This window comes from Melospiza melodia, chromosome 5 (assembly GCF_035770615.1).
Source record: "Melospiza melodia melodia isolate bMelMel2 chromosome 5, bMelMel2.pri, whole genome shotgun sequence".
Taxonomy (NCBI): Eukaryota; Metazoa; Chordata; class Aves; order Passeriformes; family Passerellidae; genus Melospiza; species Melospiza melodia.
Window position 1 is genome coordinate 55,678,843 of NC_086198.1, and position 15,694 is coordinate 55,694,536.

A 15,694-nucleotide genomic window follows, 5' to 3' on the forward strand; every position below is an offset into this window, starting at 1 on the left:
ATCTGCCATCCAGAAGCGGTGCAGCTGAGTTTTGATTGCCAGAGGACAGGGCCGTGGGTTGTGTTCGGGGGCATATGGCTGGGAGTGGCCGGCTGTCTCATTAAAAAGATCGATACGCACGATGGTTCCCAGACCCAAGGTGGCACCAGTGCCAAGTCGGGCTGTTTTTATAGTACCAAGTGCGTCCTGCAATTTGCCATCCAGAAGAGGGGCAGTTGAGTTTTGTTTGCCAGAGAAAAGCGCCGTTGTTTGTGTTTGGGGGCTTGTGGCTGGGAGTGGCCGACTGGCGCCTTAGAATCTGCGATACGCAGCATGGTTCCCAGACCCAAGGTGGCACCAGTTCCAAGTTGGGCTGGTTTGATAGTACCAAGTGGCTCCTGCAATCTGCCATCCAGAAGCGGGGTAGCTTACTTTTGTTTGCCAGGGAAACGGGCCGAGGTTTGTGACTGGGGGCCTATGGCTGGGAGTGACCGGCTGGCTCCTGAAAAGCTACGATAGGCAGGATGGTGACCAGACCCATGGTGGCACCAGTGCCAAGTTGGGCTGGTTTGATAGTACCAAGTGGCTCCTGCAATCTGCCATCAAAAAGTTGGCAGGCGAGTTTTGTTTTCCAGGGAAAAGCGCCGTTGTTTGTGTCTGGGGGCCTGCGGCTGGAGTGACCGGCTGGCTCCTTAGAATCCACGATACGCAGGATGGTTCCCAGACCAGAGGTGGCACCAGTGCCAAGTTGGGCTGGTTTTATAGTACCAAGTGGTTCCTGCAATCTGCCATCCAGAAGCGGGGCAGCTTACTTTTGTGTGCCAGGGAAACGGGCCGAGCTTTGTGTCTGGGCGCCTATGGCTGGGAGTGACCGGCGAGGTCCTGAAAAGCTACGATAGGCAGGATGGTGACCACATCCATTGTGGCACCAGTGACAAGTTGGGCTGCTTTGATAGTACCAAGTGGCTCCTGCAATCCGCCATCAAAAAGTTGGCAGGCGAGTTTTGTTTTCCAGGGAAAAGCGCCGTTGTTTGTGTTTGGGCGCCTGTGGCTGGGAGTGGCCGGCTGGCTCCTTAGAATCCACGATACGCGGCATGGTTCCCAGACCAGAGGTGGCACCAGTGACAAGTCGGGCTGGTTTGATAGTACCAAGGGCGTCCTGCAATCTGCCATCCAGAAGCGGGGCAGCTTACTTTTGTTTGCCAGGGAAACGGGCCGAGGTTTGTGTCTGGGGACCTATGGCTGGGAGTGACCGGCTGGCTCCTGAAAAGCTACGATAGGCAGGATGGTGACCAGACCCATGGTGGCACCAGTGCCAAGTTGGGCTGGTTTGATAGTACCAAGTGGCTCCTGCAATCTGCCCTCAAAAAGTTGGCAGGCGAGTTTTGTTTTCCAGGGAAAAGCGCCGTTGTTTGTGTTTGGGGGCCTGTGGGTGGGAGTGGCCGGCTGGCTCCTTAGAATCCACGATACGCAGGATGGTTCCCAGACCTGACGTGGCACCAGTGCCAAGTCGGGCTGGTTTTATAGTACCAAGTGGTTCCTGCAATCTGCCATCCAGAAGCGGGGCAGCTTACTTTTGTTTGCCAGGGTAACGGGCCGAGGTTTTTGTCTGGGCGCCTATGGCTGGGAGTGACCTGCTAGGTCCTGAAAAGCTACGATAGGCAGGATGGTGACCATATCCATGGTGGCACCAGTGCCAAGTTGGGCTGGTTTGATAGCACCAAGTGGCTCCTGCAATCCGCCATCAAAAAGTTGGGAGGCAAGTTTTGTTTTCCAGGGAAAAGCGCCGTTGTTTGTGTTTGGGTGCCTGTGGCAGGGAGTGGCCGGCGGGCTCCTCAGAATCCACGATACGCAGGATGGTTCCCAGACCCAAGGTGGCACCAGTGCCAAGTTGGGCTGGTTTGATACTACCAAGTGCGTCCTGCAATCTGCCATCCAGAAGCGGGGTAGCTTACTTTTTTTTGCCAGGGAAACGGGCCGAGGTTTTTTTCTCGGGGCCTATGGCTGGGGGTGACCTGCTGGCTCCTGAAAAGCTACGATAGGCAGGATGGTGACCAGACCCATGGTGGCACCAGTGCCAAGTTGGGCTGGTTTGATAGTACCAAGTGGCTCCTGCAATCTGCCATCAAAATGTTGGCAGGCGAGTTTTGTTTTCCAGGGAAAAGCGCCGTTGTTTGTGTTTGGGGGCCTGTGGCTGGGAGTGGCCGGCTGGCTAATTAGAATCCACGATACGCAGGATGGTTCCCAGACCAGAGGTGGCACCAGTGCCAAGTCGGGCTGGTTTGATACTAACAAGTGCGTCCTGCAATCTGCCATCCAGAAGCGGGACAGCTTACTTTTGTTTGCCAGGGAAACGGGCCGAGGTTTGTGTCTGGGGGCCTATGGCTGGGAGTGACCGGCTGGCTCCTGAAAAGCTACGATAGGCAGGATGGTGACCAGACCCATGGTGGCACCAGTGCCAAGTTGCGCTGGTTTGATAGTACCAAGTGGCTCCTGCAATCTGCCATCAAAATGTTGGCAGGCGAGTTTGTTATCTAGGGAAAAGCGCCGTTGTTTGTGTTTGGGGGCCTGTGGCTGGGAGTGGCCGGCTGGCTCCTTAGAATCCACGATACGCAGGATGGTTCCCAGACCCATGGTGGCACCAGTGCCAAGTTGGGCTGGTTCGATAGTACCAAGTGGCTCCTGCAATCTGCCATGAAAAAGTTGGCAGGCGAGTTTTGTTTTCCAGGGAAAAGCGCCATTGTTTGTGTTTGGGGGCCTGTGGGTGGGAGTGGCCGGCTGGCTCCTTAGAATCCACTATACGCAGGATGGTTCCCAGACCCGAGGTGGCACCAGTGCCAAGTCGGGCTAGTTTGATGCTGCAAAGCGGCTCCTGCAATCTGCCATCCAGAAGCGGGGTAGCTTACTTTTTTTTGCCAGGGAAACGGGCCGAGGTATTTGTCTGGGGGCCTATGGCTGGGAGTGACCGGCTGGCTCCTGAAAAGCTACGATAGGCAGGATGGTGACCAGACCCATGGTGGCACCAGTGCCAAGTTGGGCTGGTTTGATGGTGAAAAGTGGCTCCTGCAATCTGCCATCCTGAAGCGGGGTAGCTTACATTTGTGTACCAGGGAAACGGGCCGAGGTTTATGACTGGGGGCCTAGGGCTAGGAGTGACCGGCTGGCTCCTGAAAAGCAACAATAGGCAGGATGGTTCCCAGACCCATGGTGGCACCAGTGCCAAGTTGGGCTGGTTTGATAGTACCAAGTGGCTCCGGCAATCTGCCATCAAAAAGTTGGCAGGCGAGTTTTGTTTTCCAGGGAAAAGCGCCGTTGTTTGTGTTTGGAGGCCTGTGGCTGGGAGTGGCCGGCTGGCTCCTTAGAACCCACGATACGCATGATGGTTCCCAGACCAGAGGTGGCACCAGTGCCAAGTCGGGCTGGTTTGATGGTGCAAAGTGGCTCCTGCAATCTGCCATCCAGAAGTGCGGTAGCTTACTTTTGTGTGCCAGGGAAACAGGCCGAGGTTTGTGTCTGGGGGCCTATGGCTGGGAGTGACCGGCTGGCTCCTGAAAAGCTACGATAGGCAGGATGGTGACCAGACCCATGGTGGCACCAGTGCCAAGTTGGGCTGGTTTGATAGTACCAAGTGGCTCCTGCAATCTGCCATCAAAAAGTTGGCAGGCGAGTTTTGTTTTCCAGGGAAAAGCGCCGTTGTGTGTGTTTTGGGGCCTGTGGCTGGGAGTGGCCAGCTGGCTCCTTAGAATCCACGATACGCAGGATGGTTCCCAGACCCAAGGTGGCACCAGTGCCAAGTCGGGCTGGTTTGTTAGTACCAAGTGGTTCCTGCAATCTGCCATCCAGAAGCGGGGCAGCTTACTTTTGTTTGCCAGGGAAACGGGCCGAGGTTTTTCTCTGGGGGCCTATGGCAGGGAGGGACCGGCTGGCTCCTGAAAAGCTACGATAGGAAGGATGGTGACCAGACCCATGGTGGCACCAGTGCCAAGTTGGACTGATTTGATAGTAGCAAGTGGCTCCTGCAATCTGCCATCAAAATGTTGGCAGACGAGTTTTGTTTTCCAGGGAAAAGCGCCGTTGATTGTGTTTGGGGGCCTGTGGCTGGGAGTGACCGGCTGGCTCCTTTGAATCCACGATACGCAGGATGGTTCCCAGACCCAAGGTGGAACCACTGCCAAGTTGGGCTGGTTTGATAGTACCAAGTGATTCCTGCAATCTGCCGTCCAGATGCGGGGCAGCTTAATTTTGTTTGCCAGGGAAACGGGCAGAGCTTTGTGTCTGGGGGCCTATGGCTGGGAGTGACCGGCTGGCTCCTGAAAAGCTACGATAGGCAGGATGGTGACCAGACCCATGGTGGCACCAGTGCCAAGTTGGGCTGGTTTGATAGTACCAAGTGGCTCCTGCAATCTGCCATCAAAAATTTGGCAGGCGAGTTTTGTTTTCCAGGGAAAAGCGCCGTTGTTTGTGTTTGGGGGCCTGTGGCTGGGAGTGACCGGCTTGCTAATTGGAATCCACGATACGCAGCATGGTTCCCAGACCTGAGGTGGCACCAGTGACAAGTCGGGCCAGTTTGATGGTGCAAAGTGGCTCCTGCAATCTGCCATCCAGAAGCGGGGCAGCTTACTTTTGTTTGCCAGGGAAAAGGGCCGAGGTTTTTCTCTGGGGGCCTATGGCTGGGAGTGACCGGCTGGCGCCTGAACAGCTACGATAGGCAGGATGGTTCCCAGACCCATGGTGGCACCAGTGCCATGTTGGGCTGATTTGATAGTACCAAGTGCCTCCTGCGATCTGCCATCAAAATGTTGGCAGGCGAGTTTTGTTTTCCAGGGAAAAGCGCTGTTGTTGTATTTGGGGGCCTGTGGCTGGGAGTGGCCGGCTGGCTCCTTAGAATCCACGATACGCAGGATGGTTCCCAGACCCAAGGTGGCACCAGTGCCAAGTTGGGCTGGTTTGATAGTACCAAGTGGTTCCTGCAATCTGCCATCCAGAAGCGGGGCAGCTTACTTTTGTTTGCCAGGGAAACGGGCCGAGGTTTTTGTCTGGGGGCCTATGGCTGGGAGTGACCGGCTGGCTCCTGAAAAGCTACGATAGGCAGGATGGTGACCAGACCCATGGTGGCACCAGTGCCAAGTTGGGCTGGTTTGATAGTACCAAGTGGCTCCTGCAATCTGCCATCAAAAATTTGGCAGGCGAGTTTTGATTTCCAGGGAAAAGCGCCGTTGTTTGTGTTTGGGGGCCTGTGGCTGGGAGTGGCCGGCTTGCTAATTGGAATCCACGATACGCAGGATGTTTCCCAGACCCAAGGTGGCACCAGTGCCAAGTCGGGCTAGTTTGATGCTGCAAAGTGGCTCCTGCAATCTGCCATGCAGAAGCGGGGTAGCTTACTTTTGTTTGCCAGGGAAAATGGCCGAGGTTTTTGTCTGGGGGCCTATGGCTGGGAGTGACCGGCTGGCTCCTGAAAAGCTACGATAGGCAGGATGGTGACCAGACCCATGGTGGCACCAGTGCCAAGTTGGGCTGATTTGATAGTAGCAAGTGGCTCCTGCAATCTGCCATCAAAAAGTTGGCAGGCGAGTTTTGTTTTCCAGGGAAAAGCGCCGTTGATTTTGTTTGGGGGCCTGTGGCTGGGAGTGACCGGCTGGCTCCTTAGAATCCACGATACGCAGGATGGTTCCCAGACCCAAGGTGGCACCAGTGCCAAGTTGGGCTGGTTTCATAGTACCAAGTGCGTCCTGCAATCTGCCATCCAGAAGCGGGGTAGCTTACTTTTTTTTGTCAGGGAAACGGGCCGAGGTTTTTGTCTCGGGGCCTATGGCTGAGGGTGACCGGCTGGCTCCTGAAAAGCTACCATAGGCAGGATGGTTCCCAGACCAGAGTTGGCACCAGTGCCAAGTTGGGCTGGTTTGATAGTACCAAGTGGCTCCTGCAATCTGCCCTCAAAAATTTGGCAGGCGAGTTTTGTTTTCCAGGGAAAAGCGCCGTTGTTTGTGTTTGGGGGCCTGTGGCTGGGAGTGGCCGGCTGGCTGCTTAGAATCCACGATACGCAGGATGGTTCCCAGACCAGAGGTGGCACCAGTGCCAAGTCGGGCTGGTCTGATAGTACCAAGTGCGTCCTGCAATCTGCCATCCAGAAGCGGGGCAGCTTAATTTTGTTTGCCAGGGAAACGGGCCGAGGTTTTTTTTGGGGGCCTGTGGCTGGGAGTTGCCGACTGGCTCCTTAGAACCCATGATACGCAGGATGGTTCCCAGACCAGAGGTGGCACCAGTGCCAAGTTGGGCTAATTTGATAGTACCAAGTGGCTTCTGCAATCTGCCATCCAGAAGCGGGGCAGCTTACTTTTGTTTGCCAGGGAAACGGGCTGTTGTTTGTGTTTGGGGGCCTGTGGCTGGGAGTTGCCGACTGGCTCCTTAGAATCCACGATACGCGGGATTGTTCCCAGACCAGAGGTGGCACCAGTGCCTAGTCGGGCTGATTTGATAGTACCAAGTGGCTCCTGCAATCTGCCATCCAGAAGCGGGGCAGCTTACTTTTGTTTTCCAGGGAAAAGCGCCGTTGTTTGTGTTTGGGGGCCTGTGGGTGGGAGTGGCCGGATGGCTCCTTAGAATCCACGATACGCAGGATGGTTCCCAGACCAGAGGTGGCACCAGTGCCAAGTCGGGCTGGTTTGATAGTACCAAGTGGCTCCTGCAATCTGCCATCCAGAAGCGGGGCAGCTTACTTTTGTTTGCCAGGGAAACGGGCCGAGGTTTGTGTCTCAGGGCCTATGGCTGGGAGTGACCGGCTGGCTCCTGAAAAGTTACGATAGGCAGGATGGTGACCAGACCCATGGTGGCACCAGTGCCAAGTCGGGCTGGTTTGATAGTACCAAGTGGCTCCTGCAATCTGCCATGAAAAAGTTGGCAGGCGAGTTTTGTTTTCCAGGGAAAAGCGCCGTTGTTTGTGTTTGGGGGCCTGTGGCTGGGAGTGGCCGGCTGGCTCCTTAGAATCCACGATACGCAGCATGGTATCCAGACCCAAGGTGGCACCAGTGCCAAGTTGGGCTGGTTTGATAATACCAAGTGGTTCCTGCAAACTCCATCAAAAAGTTGGCAGGCGTGTTTTGTTTTCCAGGGAACACCGCCGTTGATTTTGTTTGGGGGCCTGTGGCTGGGAGTGGCCGGCTTGCTAATTGGAATCCACGATACGCAGCATGGTTCCCAGACCTGAGGTGGCACCAGTGACAAGTCGGGCCAGTTTGATGGTGCAAAGTGGCTCCTGCAATCTGCCATCCAGAAGCGGGGCAGCTTACTTGTGTTTTCCAGGGAAAAGGGCCGAGGTTTTTCTCTGGGGGCCTATGGCTGGGAGTGACCGGCTGGCGCCTGAACAGCTACGATAGGCAGGATGGTTCCCAGACCCATGGTGGCACCAGTGCCATGTTGGGCTGATTTGATAGTACCAAGTGCCTCCTGCAATCTGCCATCAAAATGTTGGCAGGCGAGTTTTGTTTTCCAGGGAAAAGCGCTGTTGTTGTATTTGGGGGCCTGTGGCTGGGAGTGGCCGGCTGGCTCCTTAGAATCCACGATACGCAGGATGGTTCCCAGACCCAAGGTGGCACCAGTGCCAAGTTGGGCTGGTTTGATAGTACCAAGTGGTTCCTGCAATCTGCCATCCAGAAGCGGGGCAGCTTACTTTTGTTTGCCAGGGAAACGGGCCGAGGTTTTTGTCTGGGGGCCTATGGCTGGGAGTGTTTGGCTGGCTCCTGAAAAGCTACGATAGGCAGGATGGTGACCAGACCCATGGTGGCACCAGTGCCAAGTTGGGCTGGTTTGATAGTACCAAGTGGCTCCTGCAATCTGCCATCAAAAATTTGGCAGGCGAGTTTTGATTTCCAGGGAAAAGCGCCGTTGTTTGTGTTTGGGGGCCTGTGGCTGGGAGTGGCCGGCTTGCTAATTGGAATCCACGATACGCAGGATTTTTCCCAGACCCAAGGTGGCACCAGTGCCAAGTCGGGCTAGTTTGATGCTGCAAAGTGGCTCCTGCAATCTGCCATGCAGAAGCGGGGTAGCTTACTTTTGTTTGCCAGGGAAAATGGCCGAGGTTTTTGTCTGGGGGCCTATGGCTGGGAGTGACCGGCTGGCTCCTGAAAAGCTACGATAGGCAGGATGGTGACCAGACCCATGGTGGCACCAGTGCCAAGTTGGGCTGATTTGATAGTAGCAAGTGGCTCCTGCAATCTGCCATCAAAAAGTTGGCAGGCGAGTTTTGTTTTCCAGGGAAAAGCGCCGTTGTTTGTGTTTGGGGGCCTGTGGCTGGGAGTGACCGGCTGGCTCCTTAGAATCCACGATACGCAGCATGGTTCCCAGACCAGAGGTGGCACCAGTGCCAAGTCGGGCTGGTTTGATAGTACCAAGTGGCTCCTGCAATCTGCCATCCAGAAGCGGGGTAGCTTACTTTTGTATGCCAGGGAAATGGGCCGAGGTTTTTGTCTGGGGGCCTATAGCTGGGAGTGACCGGCTGGCTCCTGAAAAGCTACGATAGGCAGGATGGTGACCAGACCCATGGTGGCACCAGTGCCAAGTTGGGCTGATTTGATAGTACCAAGTGGCTCCTGCAATCTGCCATCAAAATGTTGGCAGGCGAGTTTTGTTTTCCAGGGAAAAGCGCCGTTGATTTTGTTTGGGGGCCTGTGGCTGGGAGTGACCGGCTGGCTCCTTAGAATCCACGATACGCAGGATGGTTCCCAGACCCAAGGTGGCACCAGTGCCAAGTTGGGCTGGTTTCATAGTACCAAGTGCGTCCTGCAATCTGCCATCCAGAAGCGGGGTAGCTTACTTTTTTTTGCCAGGGAAACGGGCCGAGGTTTTTGTCTCGGGGCCTATGGCTGAGGGTGACCGGCTGGCTCCTGAAAAGCTACCATAGGCAGGATGGTGACCAGACCCATGGTGACACCAGTGCCAAGTTGGGCTGGTTTGATAGTACCAAGTGGCTCCTGCAATCTGCCCTCAAAAATTTGGCAGGCGAGTTTTGTTTTCCAGGGAAAAGCGCCGTTGTTTGTGTTTGGGGGCCTGTGGCTGGGAGTGGCCGGCTGGCTGCTTAGAATCCACGATACGCAGGATGGTTCCCAGACCAGAGGTGGCACCAGTGCCAAGTCGGGCTGGTCTGATAGTACCAAGTGCGTCCTGCAATCTGCCATCCAGAAGCGGGGCAGCTTAATTTTGTTTGCCAGGGAAACGGGCCGAGGTTTTTTTTGGGGGCCTGTGGCTGGGAGTTGCCGACTGGCTCCTTAGAACCCATGATACGCAGGATGGTTCCCAGACCAGAGGTGGCACCAGTGCCAAGTTGGGCTAGTTTGATAGTACCAAGTGGCTTCTGCAATCTGCCATCCAGAAGCGGGGCAGCTTACTTTTGTTTGCCAGGGAAACGGGCTGTTGTTTGTGTTTGGGGGCCTGTGGCTGGGAGTTGCCGACTGGCTCCTTAGAATCCACGATACGCGGGATTGTTCCCAGACCAGAGGTGGCACCAGTGCCTAGTCGGGCTGATTTGATAGTACCAAGTGGCTCCTGCAATCTGCCATCCAGAAGCGGGGCAGCTTACTTTTGTTTTCCAGGGAAAAGCGCCGTTGTTTGTGTTTGGGGGCCTGTGGGTGGGAGTGGCCGGATGGCTCCTTAGAATCCACGATACGCAGGATGGTTCCCAGACCAGAGGTGGCACCAGTGCCAAGTCGGGCTGGTTTGATAGTACCAAGTGGCTCCTGCAATCTGCCATCCAGAAGCGGGGCAGCTTACTTTTGTTTGCCAGGGAAACGGGCCGAGGTTTGTGTCTCAGGGCCTATGGCTGGGAGTGACCGGCTGGCTCCTGAAAAGTTACGATAGGCAGGATGGTGACCAGACCCATGGTGGCACCAGTGCCAAGTCGGGCTGGTTTGATAGTACCAAGTGGCTCCTGCAATCTGCCATGAAAAAGTTGGCAGGCGAGTTTTGTTTTCCAGGGAAAAGCGCCGTTGTTTGTGTTTGGGGGCCTGTGGCTGGGAGTGGTCGGCTGGCTCCTTAGAATCCACGATACGCAGCATGGTATCCAGACCCAAGGTGGCACCAGTGCCAAGTTGGGCTGGTTTGATAATACCAAGTGGTTCCTGCAAACTCCATCAAAAAGTTGGCAGGCGTGTTTTGTTTTCCAGGGAACACCGCCGTTGATTTTGTTTGGGGGCCTGTGGCTGGGAGTGGCCGGCTTGCTAATTGGAATCCACGATACGCAGCATGGTTCCCAGACCTGAGGTGGCACCAGTGACAAGTCGGGCCAGTTTGATGGTGCAAAGTGGCTCCTGCAATCTGCCATCCAGAAGCGGGGCAGCTTACTTGTGTTTTCCAGGGAAAAGGGCCGAGGTTTTTCTCTGGGGGCCTATGGCTGGGAGTGACCGGCTGGCGCCTGAACAGCTACGATAGGCAGGATGGTTCCCAGACCCATGGTGGCACCAGTGCCATGTTGGGCTGATTTGATAGTACCAAGTGCCTCCTGCAATCTGCCATCAAAATGTTGGCAGGCGAGTTTTGTTTTCCAGGGAAAAGCGCTGTTGTTGTATTTGGGGGCCTGTGGCTGGGAGTGGCCGGCTGGCTCCTTAGAATCCACGATACGCAGGATGGTTCCCAGACCCAAGGTGGCACCAGTGCCAAGTTGGGCTGGTTTGATAGTACCAAGTGGTTCCTGCAATCTGCCATCCAGAAGCGGGGCAGCTTACTTTTGTTTGCCAGGGAAACGGGCCGAGGTTTTTGTCTGGGGGCCTATGGCTGGGAGTGTTTGGCTGGCTCCTGAAAAGCTACGATAGGCAGGATGGTGACCAGACCCATGGTGGCACCAGTGCCAAGTTGGGCTGGTTTGATAGTACCAAGTGGCTCCTGCAATCTGCCATCAAAAATTTGGCAGGCGAGTTTTGATTTCCAGGGAAAAGCGCCGTTGTTTGTGTTTGGGGGCCTGTGGCTGGGAGTGGCCGGCTTGCTAATTGGAATCCACGATACGCAGGATTTTTCCCAGACCCAAGGTGGCACCAGTGCCAAGTCGGGCTAGTTTGATGCTGCAAAGTGGCTCCTGCAATCTGCCATGCAGAAGCGGGGTAGCTTACTTTTGTTTGCCAGGGAAAATGGCCGAGGTTTTTGTCTGGGGGCCTATGGCTGGGAGTGACCGGCTGGCTCCTGAAAAGCTACGATAGGCAGGATGGTGACCAGACCCATGGTGGCACCAGTGCCAAGTTGGGCTGATTTGATAGTAGCAAGTGGCTCCTGCAATCTGCCATCAAAAAGTTGGCAGGCGAGTTTTGTTTTCCAGGGAAAAGCGCCGTTGTTTGTGTTTGGGGGCCTGTGGCTGGGAGTGACCGGCTGGCTCCTTAGAATCCACGATACGCAGGATGGTTCCCAGACCAGAGGTGGCACCAGTGCCAAGTCGGGCTGGTTTGATAGTACCAAGTGGCTCCTGCAATCTGCCATCCAGAAGCGGGGTAGCTTACTTTTGTATGCCAGGGAAACGGGCCGAGGTTTTTGTCTGGGGGCCTATAGCTGGGAGTGACCGGCTGGCTCCTGAAAAGCTACGATAGGCAGGATGGTGACCAGACCCATGGTGGCACCAGTGCCAAGTTGGGCTGATTTGATAGTACCAAGTGGCTCCTGCAATCTGCCATCAAAAAGTTGGCAGGCGAGTTTTGTTTTCCAGGGAAAAGCGCCGTTGATTTTGTTTGGGGGCCTGTGGCTGGGAGTGACCGGCTGGCTCCTTAGAATCCACGATACGCAGGATGGTTCCCAGACCCAAGGTGGCACCAGTGCCAAGTTGGGCTGGTTTCATAGTACCAAGTGCGTCCTGCAATCTGCCATCCAGAAGCGGGGTAGCTTACTTTTTTTGCCAGGGAAACGGGCCGAGGTTTTTGTCTCGGGGCCTATGGCTGAGGGTGACCGGCTGGCTCCTGGAAAGCTACCATAGGCAGGATGGTGACCAGACCCATGGTGACACCAGTGCCAAGTTGGGCTGGTTTGATAGTACCAAGTGGCTCCTGCAATCTGCCATCAAAAAGTTGGCAGGCGAGTTTTGTTTTCCAGGGAAAAGCGCCGTTGTTTGTGTTTGGGGGCCTGTGGCTGGGAGTGGCCGGCTGGCTGCTTAGAATCCACGATACGCAGGATGGTTCCCAGACCAGAGGTGGCACCAGTGCCAAGTCGGGCTGGTCTGATAGTACCAAGTGCGTCCTGCAATCTGCCATCCAGAAGCGGGGCAGCTTAATTTTGTTTGCCAGGGAAACGGGCCGAGGCTTTTTTGGGGGCCTGTGGCTGGGAGTTGCCGACTGGCTCCTTAGAACCCATGATACGCAGGATGGTTCCCAGACCAGAGGTGGCACCAGTGCCAAGTTGGGCTAGTTTGATAGTACCAAGTGGCTTCTGCAATCTGCCATCCAGAAGCGGGGCAGCTTACTTTTGTTTGCCAGGGAAACGGGCTGTTGTTTGTGTTTGGGGGCCTGTGGCTGGGAGTTGCCGACTGGCTCCTTAGAATACACGATACGCGGGATTGTTCCCAGACCAGGGGTGGCACCAGTGCCTAGTCGGGCTGATTTGATAGTACCAAGTGGCTCCTGCAATCTGCCATCCAGAAGCGGGGCAGCTTACTTTTGTTTTCCAGGGAAAAGCGCCGTTGTTTGTGTTTGGGGGCCTGTGGGTGGGAGTGGCCGGATGGCTCCTTAGAATCCACGATACGCAGGATGGTTCCCAGACCAGAGGTGGCACCAGTGCCAAGTCGGGCTGGTTTGATAGTACCAAGTGGCTCCTGCAATCTGCCATCCAGAAGCGGGGCAGCTTACTTTTGTTTGCCAGGGAAACGGGCCGAGGTTTGTGTCTCAGGGCCTATGGCTGGGAGTGACCGGCTGGCTCCTGAAAAGTTACGATAGGCAGGATGGTGACCAGACCCATGGTGGCACCAGTGCCAAGTCGGGCTGGTTTGATAGTACCAAGTGGCTCCTGCAATCTGCCATGAAAAAGTTGGCAGGCGAGTTTTGTTTTCCAGGGAAAAGCGCCGTTGTTTGTGTTTGGGGGCCTGTGGCTGGGAGTGGCCGGCTGGCTCCTTAGAATCCACGATACGCAGCATGGTATCCAGACCCAAGGTGGCACCAGTGCCAAGTTGGGCTGGTTTGATAATACCAAGTGGTTCCTGCAAACTCCATCAAAAAGTTGGCAGGCGTGTTTTGTTTTCCAGGGAACAGCGCCGTTGATTTTGTTTGGGGGCCTTTGGCTGGGAGTGGCCGGCTGGCTCCTTAGAATCCACGATACGCAGGATGGTTCCCAGACCCAAGGTGGCACCAGTGCCATGTCGGGCTGGTTTGATTACACCAAGTGGCTCCTGCAATCTGCCATCCAGAAGTGAGGCAGCTAAGTTTTGTTTGCGAGAAAAAAGGGCCGTGGTTTTTGTTGGGGGCCTGTGGCTGGGAGTAGCCGGCTGGCTCCTTAAAATCCACGACAGGCAGGATGGTTCCCAGACCCCAGGTGGCACCAGTGCCAGTCGGGCTGGTTTGATAGTACCAAGTGGCTCCTGCAATCTGCCATCCAGAAGCGGGGCAGCTGAGTTTTGTTTGCCAGAGAAAAAGGCTGTGGTTTTTGTTTGGGGGCCTGTGGCTGGCAGTGGCCGGCTGGCTCCTGAAAATCCACGATACGCAGCATGGTTCCCAGACCCAAGGTGGCACCAGTACAAAGTGGGGCTCGTTTGACAGTGTCAAGTGCCTCCTGCAATCTGCCATCCAGAAGCGGGGCAGCTGAGTTTTTTTTGCCAGGGAAACGGACCTTTGTTTTTGATTGGGGTCTGTGGCCGAGAGTGGTCGGCTGTCTCCTGACAATCCACAATACGCAGGATGGTTCCCAGACCCAAGGTGGCACCAGTGCCAAGTCGGGCTGGTTTGATAGTACCAAGTGCCTCCTGCAATCTGCCATCCAGAAGCGGGGCAGCTGAGTTTTGTTTGCCAGAGAAAAGGGCCGTGGGTTGTGTTTGGGGGCATATGGCTGGGAGTGGCCACCTGGCTCCTTAAAATGCACGATACGCCGCATGGTAACCAGACGCAAGGTGGCACCAGTGCCAAGTCGGGCTGTTTTTGTAGTACCCAGTGGCTCCTGCAATTTGCCATCCAGAAGCGGGGCAGCTAAATTTTGTTTGCTAGAGAAAAGGGCTGTGGTTTGTGTTTAGGGGCCTATGGCCGAGAGTGGTAGGCTGGCCCCTGAAAATCAACGATAGGCAGGATGGTTCCCAGATCCAAGGTGGCACCAGTGCCAAGTAAGGCTGGTTGTATGGTTCAAAGTGACTCCTGCAATCTGCCATCCAGAAGCGGGGCAGCTGAGTTTTGTTTGCCAGAGAAAAGGGCCGTGGGTTGTGTTTGGGGGCATATGGCTGGGAGTGGCCACCTGGCTCCTTAAAATGCACGATACGCCGCATGGTAACCAGACGCAAGGTGGCACCAGTGCCAAGTCGGGCTGTTTTTGTAGTACCCAGTGGCTCCTGCAATTTGCCATCCAGAAGCGGGGCAGCTAAATTTTGTTTGCTAGAGAAAAGGGCTGTGGTTTGTGTTTAGGGGCCTATGGCCGAGAGTGGTAGGCTGGCCCCTGAAAATCAACGATAGGCAGGATGGTTCCCAGATCCAAGGTGGCACCAGTGCCAAGTAAGGCTGGTTGTATGGTTCAAAGTGACTCCTGCAATCTGCCATCCAGAAGCGGGACAGCTGAGTTTTTTTTGCCAGAGAAAAGGTCCGTGGTTTCTTTTTGGGGCATACGGCTGGGAATTGCCGGCTGGCTCCTTAAAATGCTCGATACGCAGGATGGTTCCCAGAGCCAAGGTGGCACCACTGCCAAGTCGGGCTCTTTTTGTAGTACCAAGTGCCTCCTGCAATTTGCCATCCAGAAGAGGGGCAGTTGAGTTTTGTTTGCCAGAGAAAAGGGCCGAGGTTTGTGTTTGGGAGCATATGGCTGGGAATGACCGGCTGGCCCCTGAAAATCCACGATACGCCGGATGGTTCCCAGATCCAAGGTGGTACCATTACCAAGTCGGGCTGGTTTGATAGTCCCAAGTGGCTCCTGCAAACTGCCATCCAGAAGCGGGGCAGCTGAGTTTTGTTTGCCAGGGAAATGGGCCGTTGTTTGTGTTTGGGGGCCTGTGGCTGGGAGTGTTCGGCTGGTTCCTGAATATGTACGATACGCAGGATTGTTCCCAGATCCAAGGTGGCAGCAGTGCCATGTTGTGCTGGTGTGATAGTCCCAAGTGGCTCCTGCAATCTGCCATCCAGAAGTGGGGCAGCTGATTTTTGTTTGCCAGAGAAAAGGTCCGTGGTTTGTGTTTGGGGGCATATGGCTGAGAGTGGCCGGCTGGCCCCTGAAAATCCACGATACACAGGATGGTTCCCAGATCCAAGGTGGCACCTGTGCCAAGTCGGGCTGATTTGATAGTACTAAGTAGCTCCTGCAATCTGCCATCCAGAAGCGGGGCAGCTTACTTTTGTTTGCCAGGGAAACGGGCCGAGGTTTCTGTTTGGGGGCCTATGGCTGGGAGTGACCGGCTGGCTCCTGAAAAGCTACAATAGGCAGGATGGTTCCCAGAGCCAAGGTGGCACCAGTGCCAAGTTGGGCTGGTTTGATAGTACCAAGTGGCTCCTGCAATCTGCCATCCAGAAGCAGGGCAGCTGAGTTTTGTTTGCCAGAGAAAAGGGCTTGGTTTGTGTTTGGGGGCATATGGCTG